Here is an 18,947-nt window from a genome sequence, read left to right as displayed (position 1 = left end):
AAAGGCATTGGATAGTTTTCTTTTATATCAAAAATAATAGAAGGTGGCATAGCCAGGGAAGAAAATGGGGCCCCAGATGATAGAGCCTGCTACACAATAAAAATTACAATCTGATACATTTCATTGTTTTCCTAGGTAGAAATTGGTATAAGCAACTGGAACCCAAGCCTAAATTTCCAGAGAGAATTGGATAAAAAAAATTTGGGGGGTGAAAACTTAAGTGAGTGTAACTCATAGTTATTTGGAGAGGAAAATAAGCTACTATTAACACAATAGTGTTAAGATATATGCACATTATATACATCATAGATTTATAATTTTTGATTCTTTATTCTGGCATTCCAATACATAAGGCATAACTAAAATAAAGAACTCTCATGTTACTCTTGTCTTTTATTACTTACTGCTTTTCATTGAGATACAAATGCAGTATTATTTTTCTTTTTTGGCCTTCTCTGAAAAATTAAATGTTGCAGGGAAGGACATAATTGCTCTCTATATTTCCCTTGTGCATAGATGTGGAACTAGGCACATTTTCCTTTCCAATTAATATGATGGAAAAAATTTATAGCATTGTAGACATTTTAGTTTCCTACCAACAATTACCTGTGTGAGCAGAAAGCTACACTATATCCCTGGATGATAATTGAATTGGGGAATAAGAGATGTTGGTATGGAGAGGAAATTTTCTAATTAGTAAATATAATTAAATGTGATAAATCTATATTAACTTCAGCATCCAGAATAAACTATTATTTAATTAACTTCTCATGAATATAAATTAAATTTTATTACATTAAATGTGACTATCAAATCTAAAGTTATACAAATAACTTTAGATACAACAAATGCAACTAAACAAAGTATTTTTTTTTCAAAAATTGCTTTTATGAGTAATACAAAATCAAAGTAAGCCAAATGACACATACAAGCAAAAGCATTTTGATGAAATTTATATTAATTAGCTGCTATGGCAAATTTTAACAACTGGTTTTCTTGAGGAAAGAAATATTATATTTGTATCATTTGCAGATTTTGTGGTGTTACCACTCACACCATGGGCAATTTCAAGCTACTAACATGATATCACTGAGCATGAGGTTGGGAAGAGACACTCACAATGGACTCTCATGAGTCATTGCAAGCCAGCTCCAGCATACACTGTCACTGATGAATATTTTATCATGATCAATTAAGAGCCATTATGAAATTGTAGGCATTATATGTATGTGTAAATGTTGCTAAATGAATACAAAAGAACTGAAACATAACATGAATAACTTCTTAATGATTCACTCATAAAGAATGCACAGTATCATTGTTAATTAATTCCAAAGCTCACTTAAATAAATAAAATGTCATTCATTGTTATTGACTCCTAGTGTACATACAGAAAATTGGAACTCTACTATTCTATACAAAGTTGAATATAACAGTTAAATAAACCACTGTGTGAAAATAAATTATATCAACATTGCCTAAGGGAGAAGAATAAATATACCAGCAGAGTTGTAAAACATTGAATAAGCTGTCAAAATTCTTTCACAAATGGTCAATATTTTTAAAATTCTACAGAAGAGATTTCATTTAAGCTATTGAAAGAGTTCAAAACAGTAGAAATACATGACTATTGTGAGTTTTCATTATCTGATCCATTACTTTCTGTTCAGACTCTTCCCCTACCTCATTCCTGTTTGTTCCTTCTACTTTTTTGCTCTTGTCTTCACACCTTCGGCTTTTCCTACAATGTGAGAAGTCCCCTCTCATTTCTGAACCTTGAGGCTTTTTGTAGTGATCTTCTGGAATTCTCACTCTTCATCCTTTAGACATTAAATACTATCTCCTCTTCCACCCAACTTATATTAGTGTACTTTCAAACACACCTCTTCTGTAATTGCATTATTTATTGATAGCTTTTACTTAGATATTTAGGGCTTCCCAGGTGACCCTAGTGGTAAAGAACCCGCCTGCCAATGCAGGAGACTGAGACTCAGGTTCAATCTTGGACAATCCCCTGGAGGGGAAAATGGCAATCCACTCCTGTATTTTTGCCTGAAGAATCCCATGGACAGAGGAGCCTGGTGGGTCACAGACCATAAGGTCACAAATAGTGGGACACAACTGAAGTGACTTAGCACACACTAAGGCATTTATTATCTGTCTCCCTCAACACAATATAAATTCCATGAGGACAAGTGAATTTGTTTTCTATTATTGTGTAAGAAATTATTACACATAGTGATTTAAATGAACACAAATGTATTATCTCAGTTTCCTTGGGTCAGGGTTCTGGGCAGGGTTTTCCTGGGTCTTCTGGGCAATGTCTCAACCAGGACAAAATCAAGGTGGTGGCCAGGGTTATGATTTTAAAGAGAGGCTCTGCCTCCTCTTCCAAGTTTACCAGATGTTAATTTACTTCCTTGAGGTTATAAGACAGAGGTACCTGCTTTCTTACTGGCTGTCAATTGGGATTATTCTCAGCTCCTGGAACCTACATACCATTTCACAGACAGCTGGAGAATCTCTTCCTTCTGCTAAGATGGAACACTATAAAAGGTAACACAAGCACTAAAGTGACTATCTGTAGTATAATAAAAATTGTATTTGATTTGTCCCTGGTTTCTGACACAGGGCTAAAACTCTTGGAGTTTCCCAATTATAGGAATGTCTGTTGTATGTTCATAAGATGATTCAGGTGTGTGTATAGGGGTAGAGGGAGCTGGATGATTTCAGAGGGTGATTAGCCTCCAGAAAAACTTACCAGATGATTAGAAGGTTAGAACTTTCAACTCGACTCCTCAACCCCTGGGGAAGGGATACCAGTTGGAGATTGAATTCAATCACCCACGGCTAGCAATTACATCAGTTGTTCTTTCCGGGATGACCCAGAGGGATGGTATGGGGAGGGAGGAGGGAGGAGGGTTCAGGATGGGGAACACATGTATACCTGTAGCGGATTCATTTTGATATATGGCAAAACCAATACAATATTCTAAAGTTAAAAAATAAAATTAAAAAAAAATAGATCAATTGTGCTTTTATAATAACAATTTAAATAAAACAAAAACTCAGAATGCCAATATTTGGGGGAGTTTCTGGGTTGGTGAATGTAGTGTGGGACAGCCTGACGCCTCTGGGACAGAGGCTCCTGTGCTCAAGACCCTTGCAGAGCTTTCTCTGTGTACTTCTTCACTAGATTGATCATTTGTATCCTTTATCATAAAACAACAGTCATAAAAATAGTGCTTTTCTAAGTTCTGTGATTCAGTCTAGCAAATATTTGAATGTGGGTTCTGTGTGTGTCACCTGTCATCTGCAGATTAAACCACCCTTATGGCAGAAAGCGAAGAACTAAAGAGCCTCTTGATGAAAGTGAAAGAGGAGAATGAAAAAGTTGGCTTAAAGCTCAACATTCAGAAAATGAAGATCATGGCATCAGGCATCATCACTTCATGAAAAATAAATGGGGAAACAGTGGAAACAGTGACTGACTTATTTTGGGGGGCTCCGAAATCACTGTAGATGGTGACTGCAGCCATGAAATTAAAAGACACTTATTCCTTGGAAGAAAAGGTATGACCAAACTAGACAGAATATTAAAAAGCAGAGATATTACTTTACCAACAATGGTCCACCTAGTCAAAGCTATGGTTGTTCCAGTAGTCATATATGGTTGTGAGAGTTGGACTATAAAGAACGCTGAGCGCCGAAGAATCGATGCTTTTGAACTGTGGTATTGGAGAAGACTCTTGAGAGTCCCTTGGACTGCAAGGGGATCCAACCAGTCCATCCTAAAGGAAATCAGTCCTGAATATTCATTGGAAGGACTGGTGCTTAAGCTAAAACTCCAATGCTTTGGCCACCTGATGCAAAGAACTGACTCATTGGAAGAGACCCTGATGCTGGGAAAAATTGAAGGCAGGAGGAGAAGGGGACAACATAGGATGAGATGGTTGCATGGCATCTCTGACCCAATGGACATGAGTTTGAGTAAACTCTGGGAGTTGGTAATGGACAGGGAGGTCTGGCATGCTGCAGTCCATGGGGTTGTGACGAGTCAGACACAATAAAGACTGAACTGACTGACTAACTGGGCAGAAGTGTGGGAACCCCACTTGGAGTTGGCATCTGAGATGGGGCAGCCTTGTGGAACTGACCTCTTAACTTGTGGGGTCAGCACTCGATTGCAAGTAGTTACTCTCAGAATTGAATTGAATTTTTATACTTCCAGTTGATGTCAGAGAATTGGAACATCGGTTGTTGTAAGGAAAAAATAAGTACCACTTCATCACCTTTGCCATATAATATAGCCTAATTAAGGGAGCAAATAGTCTTTCATAGTGACCTGTCCCACTTGTGACTCAAGGAAAGTCGGTCAGAGGACCTATACAGCAGGGGGTAGGGATCAGAGACAGTCTTAGAATTCTTTCAACCACAGCCGAGATTCTATATGCCTAGGGCCAACAATCACCCAAGTAAATAATCCAGTATAAAGTTGCTTTCTGAAAATGAACTTTCTACATTTGGCCTATTGCTCATATAAAGAAAACAATTTCACTGAAAAATAGTTAAAATGAGGAAGTCATTTCATTGATACATAACATAGGGTAGCCATTATCCACATTCAGGTCAGTGTTACCCTTGCTTTATGTTAGGTTTTAGATGCTGATACTCCAAAAGTGACCAAAGAATCACATGATTAATTTTATAACCATTATGAAATTGTATGGTTGGTGACTTGAAACATACTTTGTTTCTATGAGCTGTCACCTTGTAACCCTAGGGAACTGGAGACACCTTCTATACTGTAACACATTCTCCTTTTCTAGTGGTTGTTGCACTTCAAAGACCTCAGATAATACGTGGTTGAGGTGAGCCATTTTTTTTTTTTTTCCTTTTTAAGGAAAATAACTCTTGAGACACCAGTTTATCTCAAAGTGGAACAACTTTTTCATACAGTAGAGTCTTAATCATGTTTGAGATTAACATATAAGTATACAAAAAAGGAAACACCCTCAGAGATAGATATTGTTTAACCATTCACTAAAAATATTTAAGAGCTATCACATGGAAAAAATGTTGTATATATTATATATAAATATACATAGATATATATTTAATTTATCTGGTCAAAGTAATCTCTTATATTCCTTTACAAAGGCACTACAAGTTAAGATGATAGTTTGGGGTTGATGATGCTGATGACTGTTTCTGAGAACATGAATCACCTTTAAACCTAAGGTAGTGCTCTGAATATGTTGACACTGACCCTGGGGCTGAACCATTACTCAAATTTTCCATGCCTCAGCCACTACTTCCAGTGACAAATGAAACAGATTCTGCCAACTGCCTCACACAAATAATGCTTTTGGATTGCTTGTTGTGCTTCCTTGCAAGAGCTGAGAGAACCATTTTTCTTCTAATCCTTAAGGACAAAAATGCATTAGTCTTTCCACTTCTAATCCAATCAGTGCTATTTTTCCTCTTGTGAGTAAAAGGTTTTGTGAAGTCCGTTGGTCATTATAAACACTGGCTTATGAAAGCTTCAAAGTGATTCAGAACTTCTGTATTCTGCTGTAACCTTCAACATCATGCTTTGGCCATCCATACATAAGAAGTTAGATATTTCAGAATAACGCTGTCTTAATCTTGTTATTACTTAACTTTATTATTGCTAATTAAAAGTAAATGCAATATATGAATAGCTCTATATAGAAAAACAAAAATGTCAAAGACATATATACACATATTTACATATGTCGTTCACGTTTATATCAGCTTCCCTGATATCTCAGTTGGTAAAGAATCTGCCTGCAATGCAGGAGACCCCAATGATTCAATTCCTGGGTTGGGAATATCCCCTGGAGAAGGGATAGGCTACCCACTCCAGTAGCCTTGGGCTTCCCTTGTGACTCAGCTGGTAAAGAATCCGCTTGCAATGCGGGAGACCTGAGTTCGATCCCTGGATTGGGAAGGGCCCCTGGAGAAGGGAAAGGGTACACACTCCAGTATTCTGGTGTAGAGAATTCCATGGACTGTATAGTCCATGGGGTCACAAAGAGTTGGACCTGACTGAGCGACTTTCATGTTTTTATATATATATATAAAACCTATTAGATGTAAGTGAATATTGTAATTTTCTTATGAAGCAGTGTACTACATTAAAAAGATGGACCACTAAGCAGTCTGGCTCCTGGATCCATCTTCTTAAAACTATAAAATGCATATTCATTAAATCTCCCTCTTTAATATATATGAAATACTATCCTGGGCACTTTGAGGAATGAGACCAATTAATACACCATGAAATATTTATTGCTGTTATTGCTTTGCAAAAGGAAAAACTGAATATGGTATGATGTTGAACTTGTAATATAATCATGCAGCATGTCAATTTCTCATTTTGCCTGTCCTATAAATGTTAAAATGTTTTATGAAATATATCTATGTTTTATAGACATTATTTTTAAATTCATTGAAAATGTTCTAAAGAATTACCACATGCTCTGTGTTGCTTTGATCATGGTTTGTATCCAAGATAAATGGTTTATTGTTTAATTGATTATATGTGTGTTTATATGCAGTTATTTATATGTGTTTATATATATATATCATATACAGTTATTTTTAAGAATTTTGAAAGATCAGAGATGAGATTTTACTCTACCTGAAAGCTAATTAATTATTTTTGAAATTTCATGAAAGATAATGGAAGACAGAAGACCCCTGGATCACAGACAAAGGACAGTTTATTATTATCAGCTTTTACTATAAGCAGAGTATCAGCATTTATGCACTAGTTTCCTAAGATCCAATTCTCATAATATAATATGAAGAGGGTGAGTTAACACTGCACATACAGTGAGCTGAATTACTGGACAGAATTCCCAAGTTAAAATATTATCAATGTTTTAAACTGGGCAATATGTTATACATATATGCAGCCATGAACTTCTTAATAACAAAGAACTTGAACCTAAGGAGGAAACTAGACTGAAGAAACTCTGGGGTTGTTAATCATGTGTAGCTCTGGTAAAGAGTAGATAGAAAATTAATTACGATTAAAAGCCTAGGCCAACAGATTACTCATAAGATGATATATTATCACACATCAGTGTGTGCTTTTGGGGAAAGAGGTACTATAATCAGATAGATTTAGCAGGAAAGAATATAGCCAAGGGGATATTTACTATAAATATGTCATTGTTAAGAGAACCAACAACATATGGTCAGACACCGGAGGACTACTACCAGTGCTAATTCATTACTCTTTTAGATCTACAAGGTTAAGATAAATTTAATAGATTGCATTTCAGGACTATAGCTTTCATTCCTCACAGTTTCAACCGTTTGTCTTTTGACTTGGCAGTTCATCCTGATAGAAAGTAGTCTATTTTTCTATCTATTATTAGTTTAGCTATGTGACTTGCTTTGACAAGTTATGAGGTGTGATAAATACAGAGATCATGTCTCAGTCAACAAACCACCTTTGTGTTTGCATATCTCCATTTGTTCTCCTGCCATTGCTATAGAAGTATTTATCTGCCACCCTGCTGGAGGAGGAGACAGGAGGAACAGGGATGAGTCACCTCAGTCATTCCTATGTGACCATCATAAGTCACCTTGCATGATGTTTTATTTAAGTCTGAACATGGGCTTCCCAGGTGGCGCTAGTGGTGAAGAACCCATCTGCCAATGCAGGAGATGTAAGAGACAAAGTTTCAATCTCTGGGTCAGGAAGATCCCCTGGAGGAGGGCATGGCAGCCCACTCCAGTATTCTTGCCAGGGAAATCCCCTGGATAGAGGAGCCTGGCAGGCTAGAGTCCATAGGATCGCACAGGGTCAGACATGACTGAAGAGACCTAGCACGCGCGCACACACACACACACACACATGCAAGTGTGGGGAAGCATACAGGAAATAGAAGTACACTAACGAGATGAAAAACATGAAATTGAAGGAATTTTGAAAGGCAAGCAAGATTTCTACCTCAATACAAATTCTTATTTAATAAGCCTTTGTACATTGTTGTCCAGTATTTGTGTCAATGTTATCAGTAAAAAATTTGATTTCATATCCTAGGAGTGGTCAAACTGCTTTTGATTCAGTCTTTCTAAAATGGTATGACTTTAGTCACTCCAAACTTATCTCCTGAGGAAAGTAGAAAACAGAAAGAGGTTTATATGAAAATAGAAAGAGGCTTAAGTCTTGGTCACATCAGTCTGACAGTTTTACCATCTTCTTATTCTGAGTTGTAGCATTTTTTATTTATCTTTGCATCAATAATATCTAGTTTTGAACTCAAAAAATAAGATAATCAAATGTATCTATAAGTCAGATGAAACACAGACTATTTTTTCAACCATTATTTTTTCAATCAAGTTTCTTCAAATGAACCAATTTCTTTTGATCAGAATGAACCTAAAGAAGATATATATATATCCCCAGAACAGAGTTAACTTATACAAGAAGGGTTATGCATATGTATGTATATGTATATATACATCCTCGTATCAGTCAGGTTGTATATGTGTGTATGTATTTAGAACTGGACATGGAAAAGCAGACTGGTTCCAAATAGGAAAAGGAGTTCGTCAAGGCTGTATATTGTCACCCTGCTTATTTAACTTATATGCAGAGTACATCATGAGAAACGCTGGGCTGGAGGAAGCACAAGCTGGAATCAAGACTGCCAGGAGAAATACCAGTAACCTCAGATATGCAGATGACACCACCCTTATGGCAGAAAGTGAAGAGGAAATAAAAAGCCTATTGATGAAAGTAAAAGAGGAGAGTGAAAAAGTTGGCTTAAAGCTCAACATTCAGAAAATGAAGATCATGGTATCAGGTCCCACCACTTCCTGGGAAATAGATGGGGAAACAGTGGAAACGGTGGCTGACTTTATTTTTTTGGGCTCCAAAATCACTGCAGATGGTGATTGCAGCCTTGAAATTAAAAGACACTTACTCCTTAGAAGGAAAGTTATGACCAACCTAGACAGCATATTAAAAAGCAGAGATATTACTTTGCCAACAAAGGTCCATTTAGTCAAGGCTATGGTTTTTCCAGTGGTCATGTATGGATGTGACAGTTGGACTGTGAAAAAGCTGAGCACTGAAGAATTGATGCTTTTGAACTGTGGTGTTGGAGAAGACTCTTGAGAGTCCCTTGGACTGCAAGGAGATCCAACCAGTCCATTCTGAACGAGATCAGCGCTGGGATTTCTTTGGAAGGAATGATGCTAATGCTGAAACTCCAATACTTTGGCCATCTCATGTGAAGAGTTGACTCATTGGAAAAGACTCTGATGCTTGGAGGGATTGGGGGCAGGAAGAGAAGGGGACGAAAGAGGATGAGATGGCTGGATGGCATCACTGACTCTATGGACATGAGTCTGAGTGAACTCCGGGAGTTGGTGATGAACAGGGAGGCCTGGTGTGCTGCAATTCATGGGGTCGCAAAAAGTTGGACACGACTGAGTGACTGAGCTGAACTGAACTGATGTAATATATATATATATATATATATATATATATACACAGCTGACTCTTTTTATGTAAATTATCTCAGTTCTAGGGAGAGTATCTAATATTTGTATATCTATCATTTTATATTTTTTATTATAAGAAATAAGTTCTTATTCTCAGTTGCATATTAATGAAGTTTGTACCAATTTTTTCTACTTTGCTCTCTTCAATATTGTGTAGAAAATAACAAATAAAAGTCGTCCCTCCATCCTATCATTTTTATAGCAAATGGAACACTGTAGTGACTTAGAAAAATCATAAAAGTTCAATGTAGGTAAGCATATATTAGCTCAGCATTCATGTTTTCTGAGTGGAGAATATAAGCTGCTGAAATTTAATCTGAATATCTACCTGGAACTAAATAAAGCTTCAGAGAAACCCTCCTGATTCAAGGAATACTAGTGTCCTGGCTTCTGTCCCTAATTTGATCCTTTCTGCTTCTCTTTCCTTCCAGACCCAAACTGATGCTCTAATTGGACCCTGTTTTATTATTCTTCTTCTTATTATTATGGTGTGAAATACAGCATTCTCTCAGTTCATTTTTATAGATTCCAATCATAGTTTTAGTAAACAAAATATATGTATTCAGTCATTATTGGTGCTACTATCACAAGTCAGTGTTATAATTACTTAAAATTACTTTAAAATACATGAAAGATTAATTCTAAGTCTATTTTTATTTTATTTTTTTAATTTAAATTTATTTATTTTAATTGGAGGCTAATTACTTTACAATATTGTATTGGTTTTGTCATACATCAACATGAATCTGTCATGGGTGTACAAGTGTTCCCCATCCTGAACCCCCCACCCACTTCCCTCCCTGTACCATTCCATTTTTAAAAATGAACCAGCTATATGTACTGAATTAGCATATAGTTTGAGAAAAGCAGAGTAGTCTTCATTACTCTCCTTCTGTAGTGTGATATATATATCTGTATTTATATTCTTCATTTCATTTTTGCTCTCTTGGGTCAAAAGCACTAGGACAACAGGCCTATTGCATGACCTGACCTAAATCATTATGGTTATGTTGGTCCAGGCCATGCAGAAATTAAAGTTGAATAACAGAGATCATTTCTGAAATGGAAATATTATGTGGTTATAAAGTTCTAGTTATTTTTAAAAGGAAGAAAGAAAAAGAAGTCTTTCAAATCTCTAAATTAAATCACACAAAAGTCCCTGATACTGATTACAGAGTTTACAGAAGGTAAAGGTTTTATTCGAAATGCTTATCAGTTCAGTTCAGTTCAGTCGCTCAGTCGTGTCTGACTCTTTGTTACCCCATGGACTGCAGCACACCAGGCTTCTGTGTCCATCACCAACTGCCAGAGCTTACTCAAACTCATGTCCATAGAGTCGGTGAAATGTGTATAGATTTACATAATGTGGGAGGAAGTATTTAGTGTGTCCAGCACTAAATAATAAACATCTATTGAGTCTAAACCAGAAGACTTTAAAAAATAAAACTACATAAATTAATAGACAACATTAGTTTTTCTGTTGTCACAAATAGAAACTTTAAAAAACAAGCAAAAATAAAGTATAACGTGACTCAGAAAATATAAACTGAGATGTCCAGGTATCTGAAAAGTCATAATAATTCAATATCATAATTTATCTTCAGCCTTTTATTTTCTGTGAAATCTAATTCACTCCTAGAACTATTTGTTGTTTCTTTCCTTAAACTGCATTTGCATGTGTGCATGCTAAGTTACTTTAGTCATGTCCAATGCTTTGCAACCCTATGGATTGTAGCCTGTCAGGCTCGTCCGTCCCTGGGATTCTCCAGACAAGAATACTGGAGTGGGTTGCCAATTCCTCCTCCAGAAGATCCCTGGATCTTTCCAGGGATCAAATCATTGTCTCCTGAATTAGAAGGAGGATTCTGTATACCACTGAGACCCCAAAAAAACCCAAATTGCATCTTAATAATCTGCATAAGAAGACCTCAAATTAAAGGAATTTTTTAATCTTTTTAGAATCCCAAATGTTTTCTGAAATAGAATTTTTAATAACATGCTTTTTTAAGTGATTAAAGGAAAATAAAAATAAAAATCAATTATTTTGATTAATATTAAAACATGGAATGTGACCATCTGTCTCACATATTTCAGGGAAATTTCATTTAGATATAGCGCAAGGATAAAAGTGATGGAGAAAACTCACAGGTAGCAAATCAAAACTTCTCCTTTTGAAAAAAAGGAAAAAAATTGTCATTTTGAAACAATGAAGAAAAAGTATTTAAAGAATATCATTAAAACCACAGGTATGGAATCATAAGGCAAGAACTTACATAAGAAAAGTAGAGAGCTTTTATCTTTCAATTTTGACACACAATGTTTTTAGGGAAGTTGGGTTCAAGCATGATAACTACTAAAGAGAATGTCTTGGGAAACTTCCCTGGTGGCTCAAATGGTAAAGCGTCTGCCTGCAGTACAGGAGACCCAGGTTTGATCCCTGGGTTGGGAAGATCTCCTGGAGAAGGAAATGGCAACCCACTCCAGTATTCCTGCCTGGAGAATCCCAGGGATGGACGAGCCTGTTAGGCTACAGTCCATGGGGTGGCAAAGAGTCGGACATGACTGAGCGACTTCACTTCACTTAACGTAGTTCTTGAGAGAAAAACACTTTTTTTTTTTTGGATACGAAAATGCTGTAATCAAAAAAGTGAGATGTGCATAGTACACAATGGTACTACTGTATTCACAAGCACTTTCACTGCTTTGTGCCAAGATGGGGAAAATTTCACCTCCATGGGAACTGGAGATTCCCATGGGAATCTGGTTCCATGGGAACTGGAACCAAGATTATTTTCAGGGAAATAACTGAAAGGTCACGAGATATACTTACATACCTCTCACTAATACTATTCTTCTTTGGTGGTTTGCCAATAGCTATATCAATAGCACTCACATGGAGGGTGTTTCTCAGGTTTCCATTAATAAGAATTTAATGGCTTACCTTTCCCATAGTATTAAACTTACATTTACTTGTATCACCTATATGCATGTGTGTGTTAAGTTGCTTCAGTTATATCCGACTCTTTGCAACCCCATAGACCCTAGCCCACCAGGCTTCTCTGTCCATGAATTCTCCAGGCAAGAATGCTAGTGTAAGTTGCCATGCCCTCCTTCAGGGGATCGTCCCAACCCAAGGATCGAACCCACATTTCTTATGTCTTCCACATTGGTGGCGTGTTTTTTACCACTAGTGCCACCCGGGAAGCCCTATCCCTATAAGTTATATTAATACTTGCTTCCCGGATGACTCAAAGGTAAAGAATCTGCCTACAAATGCAGGAAACACAGGAGATGCAGTTTAGATCCCTGGGGTCAGGAAGATCCCCTGGAGGAGGAATTGCAGTTCATTCTAGTATTCTTGCCTAGAAAATCTCATGGACAGAGGAGCCTGATGGGCTACACTTCATGGGGCCACCAAGAGTCTGACACAACTAAGTGACTGAGGGCAGTACACAGCATATTAATATTTATACAGATAAACCACATCTGAATCAGGGGCTCCTCACAACAACTCCTTCAACATTGGTGGTTTCCAGTTTTCTGCTATGAATCAGCAATTTCTCATTAGAACAGACTCATTATTTTTTCATGACTTAAAGTTGTAATAGAAGGTCATATATCGGGAATACCAGTGTAATACCAGAAAGAGTATAATAGAACAGGAAAAACAGTCTGGATTTAATGAAGATACCCCAAAGTTGTCTTCATTTAATGGCCTCAACAAATTTGGTTCTCTGCCATGGAAAGGGGGTTAAATTTTGTGGAAACTTCACATCTTTCTGCTATGTAGTGAAAATATATATCTGAGTATGAATGACAGAAAAGGGAAGATATTTGATCCAATTAAAAATAAACAATACTACCAAATCAATCAGATCAAGAACTCCTTATTGCCAAATTCAGACTTAAATTGAAGAAAGTGGGGAAAACCACTAAACCATTCAGGTATGACCTAAATCAAATCCCTTATGACTATACAGTGGAAGTGAGAAATAGATTTAAAGGACGAGATCTGGTAGAGTGCCTGATGAACTATGGACGGAGGTTCATGACATTATACAGGAGACAGAAATAAAGGCCCCTCCAAAGAAAAAGAAATTCAAAAAAGCAAAATGGCTGTCTGAGGAGGCCTTACAAATAGCTGTGAAAAGAAGACAAGTGAAACGCAAAGGAGAAAAGGAAAGATATACCCATGTGAATGCAGAGTTCCAAAGAATAGCAAGGAGGGATAAGAAAGCCTTCCTCAGTGATCAATGCAAAGAAATAGGGGAAAACAATACAGTAGGAAAGACTAGAGATCTCAACAATTATAGAGATACCAAGGGAACATTTCATGCAAAGATGGGCTCGATAAAGGACAGAAATGGTATGGACCTAACAGAAACAGGAGATATTAAGAAAAGATGGCAAGAATACACAGAACTATACAAAAAAGATCTTCAGAGCCGAGATAATCATGATGGTGTGATCACTCACACTCACCTAGAGCCAGACATCCTGGAATGTGAAGTCAAGTGGGCCTTAGAAAGCATCACTATGAACAAAGCTAGAGGAGGTGATGGAATTCCAGTTGAGCCATTTCAAATCCTAAGAGATGATGCTGTCAAAGTGGTGCACACATGCACTAGCAAATTTGGAAAACTCTGCAGTGGCCACAGGACTGGAAGATGTCAGTTTTCATTCCAATTTCAAAGAAAGGCAATGCCAAAGAGTACTCAAACTACCACTCATTTGCACTCATCTCTCACGCTAGCAAAGTAATGCTCAAAATTCTCCAAGGCAGGCTTTAGCAATATGTGAACTGTGAACTTCCAGATGTTCAATCTGGTTTTAGAAAAGGCAGAGGAACCAGAGATCAAATTGTCAACATCCGCTGGATCATGGAAAAAGCAAGAGGAACCAGAGATCAAATTGTCAACATCCGCTGGATCATGGAAAAAGCAAGAGAGTTCCAGAAAAACATCTATTTCTGCTTTATTGACTATGCTAAAGCCTTTGACTGTGTGGATCACAATAAACTGTGGAAAATTCTGAAAGAGATGGCAATACCAGACCATCTAACCAACCTCTTGAGCAACTTGTATGTAGGTCAGGAAGCAATAATTAGAACTGGACATGGAACAACAGACTGGTTCCAAATAGGAAAAGGAGTACCTCAAGGCTATATATGATCGCATTGCTTATTTAACTTATATGCAGAGTACATCATGAGAAATGCTGAGCTGCAGGAAGCACAAGTTGGAATCAAGATTGCTGGGAGAAATATCAATAACCTCAGATATTCAGATGACACCACCCCTATGGCAGAAAGTGAAGAAGACCTAAACAGCCTCTTGATGAAAGTGAAAGAGGAGAGTGAGAAAGTTGGCTTAAAGCTCAACATTCAGAAAACTAAGATCGTGGCATCCGGAACCATCACTTCATGGTTTGAAATAGATGGGGAAACAGTGGAGACAGTGGCTGACTTTATTTTTTGGGGGGGCTCCAAAATCACTGCAGATGGTGATTGCAGCCATGAAATTAAAAACAAACAAACAAACAAACAAAAAAAAAACACTTACTCCTTGGAAGGAAAGTTATGACCAACCTAGACAGCATATTAAAAAGCAGAGACATTACTTTGAGAACAAAGGTCAGTCTAGTCAAGGCTATGGTTTTTCCAGTGGTCATGAATGGATAGGAGATTTGGACTATAAAGAAAGCTGAGCTCCAAAGAACTGATGCTTTTGAACTGTGGTGTTGCAGAAGACTCTTGAGAGTCCCTTGGACTGCAAGGAGATCCAACCAGTCCATCCTAAAGGAGATCAGTCCTGGATGTTCATTGGAAGGACTGATGTTGAAGCTGGAACTACAATACTTTGGCCGCCTGATGCAAAGAGCTGATTCATTTGAAAAGACCGTGAATCTGGGAAAGATTGAGGGCAGAAGGAGAAGGGGACAGCAGAGGATGAGATGGTTGGTTGGATGGCATCACTGACTCGATGGATATGGGTTTGTGTAGACTCCGAGAGTTGGTGATGGACAGGGTGGCCTGGTGTGCTGCTATTCATGGGGTCTCAAAGAGTCGGACATGACTGAGTTACTGAAGTGAACTGAACCAAATCAATAAGAAGAGAAAGCCATCTTTAGTAAATTTAAAACTGTAAAACAGAAAAGAAGAGACAATAATATACAAAAGAAAAATATATGCTTTGGCTAAGATAATTTGTAATGGTATTTAGCCTACATATAATACCTGAAAAATATAATAACCAAGGCAATGTTTTAATTAAAAAATCATTTATCACCATAAATAATTAAATTTTGAGCCAGCATTTATTGAAAAAATAGAGTTCAGATCTGCTTTTTAAATTTAAATGAATGTTTCTTTCCTTTTCACATATTTTGAAAACTTATAAAGAAAGATATAATACATTTCTGAAAGCTAAAGTAAGCTACAGTGATATTTAATATGTGAAATGTAGGCTTTGAACATTTGATTTAATTGATACTAATTACTACTTTTTAAAGAAAGTGTCTTTTACAGAGTGGAACAATAAACCTAACAAAACCATCAGCAAAACAAAATAAGCGAAAATACATCTTAAAATACATATATACAAAGCAGTGAAAAAATATGTTCTTACTGTCTGGCACATTCAGTTTCATATATAGATCTTGTGTTAGTTTCCAGAAATAGCTATTTTGTAAATACAGGTATCTCTCTTTTTTAAACATAAAAATTCAGAATTTGTCATGTAGCATAACATTAACACTCAAATTGAATGTATGATCAGCAATTCAAAACAGTTTTAACCTTAAAGCAGTTTCAGTTTGTGTTTAAAAAATGTAAAATGCCATTCCATTTTGTTCAAATTATTGTTACTATTTTTCAATAACACTTCATACTTCTTGATATCTTACTTCATTCTCAAGCTTTTCGTTGGCGGAGATCTGGCAGGCAAGAATGGATCTTTCTTCTTTGTGTGGGCTCTGATAACACTGTAAGGTGTGAGAGCTCTTTCTTCATCTCTTCCCTGGTCTCCCAACTCTATTTTAATTAAGTTGTTCTTAATTTTTACAATCCTATTGGTTCTATTTATCTGTGGAATTTTGACCAATACTCAGAGTTCTGATACAACATTTTGTTTTCATATATAAATAAAAATCTTCAAATATACTTTGAACTTTGATATCCTGGGAAGGTATTTGGATCAGAAAAATATTTTCTTGAGTTCCACTACATTTAGAGATCTTACAAATGCTAGGTAATAGTTAACATACCAACTTAGAAAACTGTTATATGTCAGTTATTACATTAATAAAAAAACATTCAGTATTTTGTGTCACATTATAAATGCCATCTTATATTATTACCTATATCTTTTGCATTTGCATATTGTTTAACACATAACACAAAACAGCAGATGCTGACTTAGATTATCAGCTCACGAATAAATGCATGAAGAAGTAGCATTGTTCTTGTTTGTCCTTTGTCCCATTAGCATATTAAATGATTCATAATATATTATTCTTTGCATTCAGTCTTTTGAGGGTTATTTATAGGCCTAGGGCTCAAATTTTCCTTTATTATGTTAATACTTCCTTATAAAAATTAGAGATGATTGTATAAGATTTCATTAAATAATACAATAATCATGCAGGGTAAATCAATAGCAAATCTCAACAAAACACAAAAACTTTACAATATACTTTGCTTCAAAACTATTGAAACAGAATCCATATTTTCCAATATTTGTGAAAATAGCAACCATAAAAGTTGCTTTGAAATTTCTTTAGAGTAAAAATTCCCATTTGTTTTCTCTTGCAAAAATTGGTGTGTTCAGACCATGTTAGTTAGGAGCCTACAAGGTGAGGTTGGAGTACGTTCTTGCAGAAGGAAAGAATTAATATTTCTTCCTTGTAATACCACAACTGCAGAGTTACTAATAGCTACAGCTATCACATCTAAAGCTGCCACTATTAAATGAATGTGATCCTGACACTGAGATGCAAGCCTGGAACACACCCAGTGAAATTGCTAATGAGATTTGTTAAACACTCATGCATTAATATAGAAATCAATAATAGTTTTATTTTCAATTATCTTACCTTGTAGACTCCTTAATAATACCTCACAGACTCCTGGTTTGATAAACCCTATTCTAGAGTTAAATAACTGACCTGAATTTTTACTAGAATGTTGTATGTTTTTTCTCATTTTCGTTCCAATTATGGGAGCTACCTTTTAACAATTTCTCAAAATTGCTGATAAGACAACTTTAACACATTTTCAGTATTTCAGTTATAATAAATCATGTCATTATTTCTAATATCCCATCTATTTAAATAAAGTTGTCACCTTAGGTGTGCTTAGTGGAAAAATGATACTGTAATTTTGTGTTAGAATACATTCTTATAACTTTATTTTAAATAAATATCTATGGATAAAAGGATATATCTAAAATCTGAATCAAGATAATGAATGGGTAGTTGAATTTGTATAGAACAACTAAGTTTGCAATTAGTTGTTAAATGCTAAGTGATGAAGAAAATCACATGTGATTTATTTTATATATATATATATATTATACTTAGTTTTTTCATAATACAAACAGAAAACATAGCAAAATATGGTATATTGAGCTCAAACAACTGGTATTAGTTCAGTTCAGTCGACCAGTTAGTTCTAACTCTTTCCCACCCCATGGACTGCAGCACACCGGGTCTCCCTGTCCATCACTAATTCCCAGAGTTTTCTCAAACTCAAGTTCATTGTGTCGGTGACGGCATCCAACCAACTTATCCTCTGTCATCCCTTTCTCCTTCTGCCTTCAATCTTTCACAGCATCTGGGTCTTTTCCAATGAGTCAGTTCTTCACATCAGGTGGCCAAGTATTAAAGTTTCAGCTTCAGTATCAGTCCTTCCAATGAACATTCAGGACTGATTTCCCTTACAATGGACTGGTTGGATTTCCTTGCAGTCCAAGGGAATCTCAAGAGTCTTCTCCAACACCACACTTCAAGAGCACCAATTCTTCAGTGCTCAGCTTTCTTTATAGTTCAACATTGATGTCCAAACATGACTATTGGAAAAACCATAGCTTTGACTAGACGGACCTTTGTTCTCAAAGTGATGTCTCTGTTTTTTAATATGCTGTCTAGTTGGGTCATAACTTTTCTTTCAAGGAGCAAGTGTCTTTCAATTTCATGGCTGCAGTCACCATCTGCAGTGATTTTGGAGCCCCAAAAAATAAAGTCTGACACTGTTTCCACTGTTTCCCCATCTATTTCCCAGGAAGTGATGGGACCGGATGCCATGATCTTCATTTTCTGAATGTTGAGCTTTAAGCCAACTTTTTCACTCTCCTCTTTCACTTTCATCAAGAAGCTCTTTAGTTCTTTGCTTTCTGCCA

This window comes from Bubalus kerabau, chromosome 2 (genome assembly GCF_029407905.1).
Source record: "Bubalus kerabau isolate K-KA32 ecotype Philippines breed swamp buffalo chromosome 2, PCC_UOA_SB_1v2, whole genome shotgun sequence".
Taxonomy (NCBI): domain Eukaryota; kingdom Metazoa; phylum Chordata; class Mammalia; order Artiodactyla; family Bovidae; genus Bubalus; species Bubalus kerabau.
The sequence above is the reverse complement of the archived record's forward strand: the minus strand, read 5'-3'. Positions refer to the sequence as shown.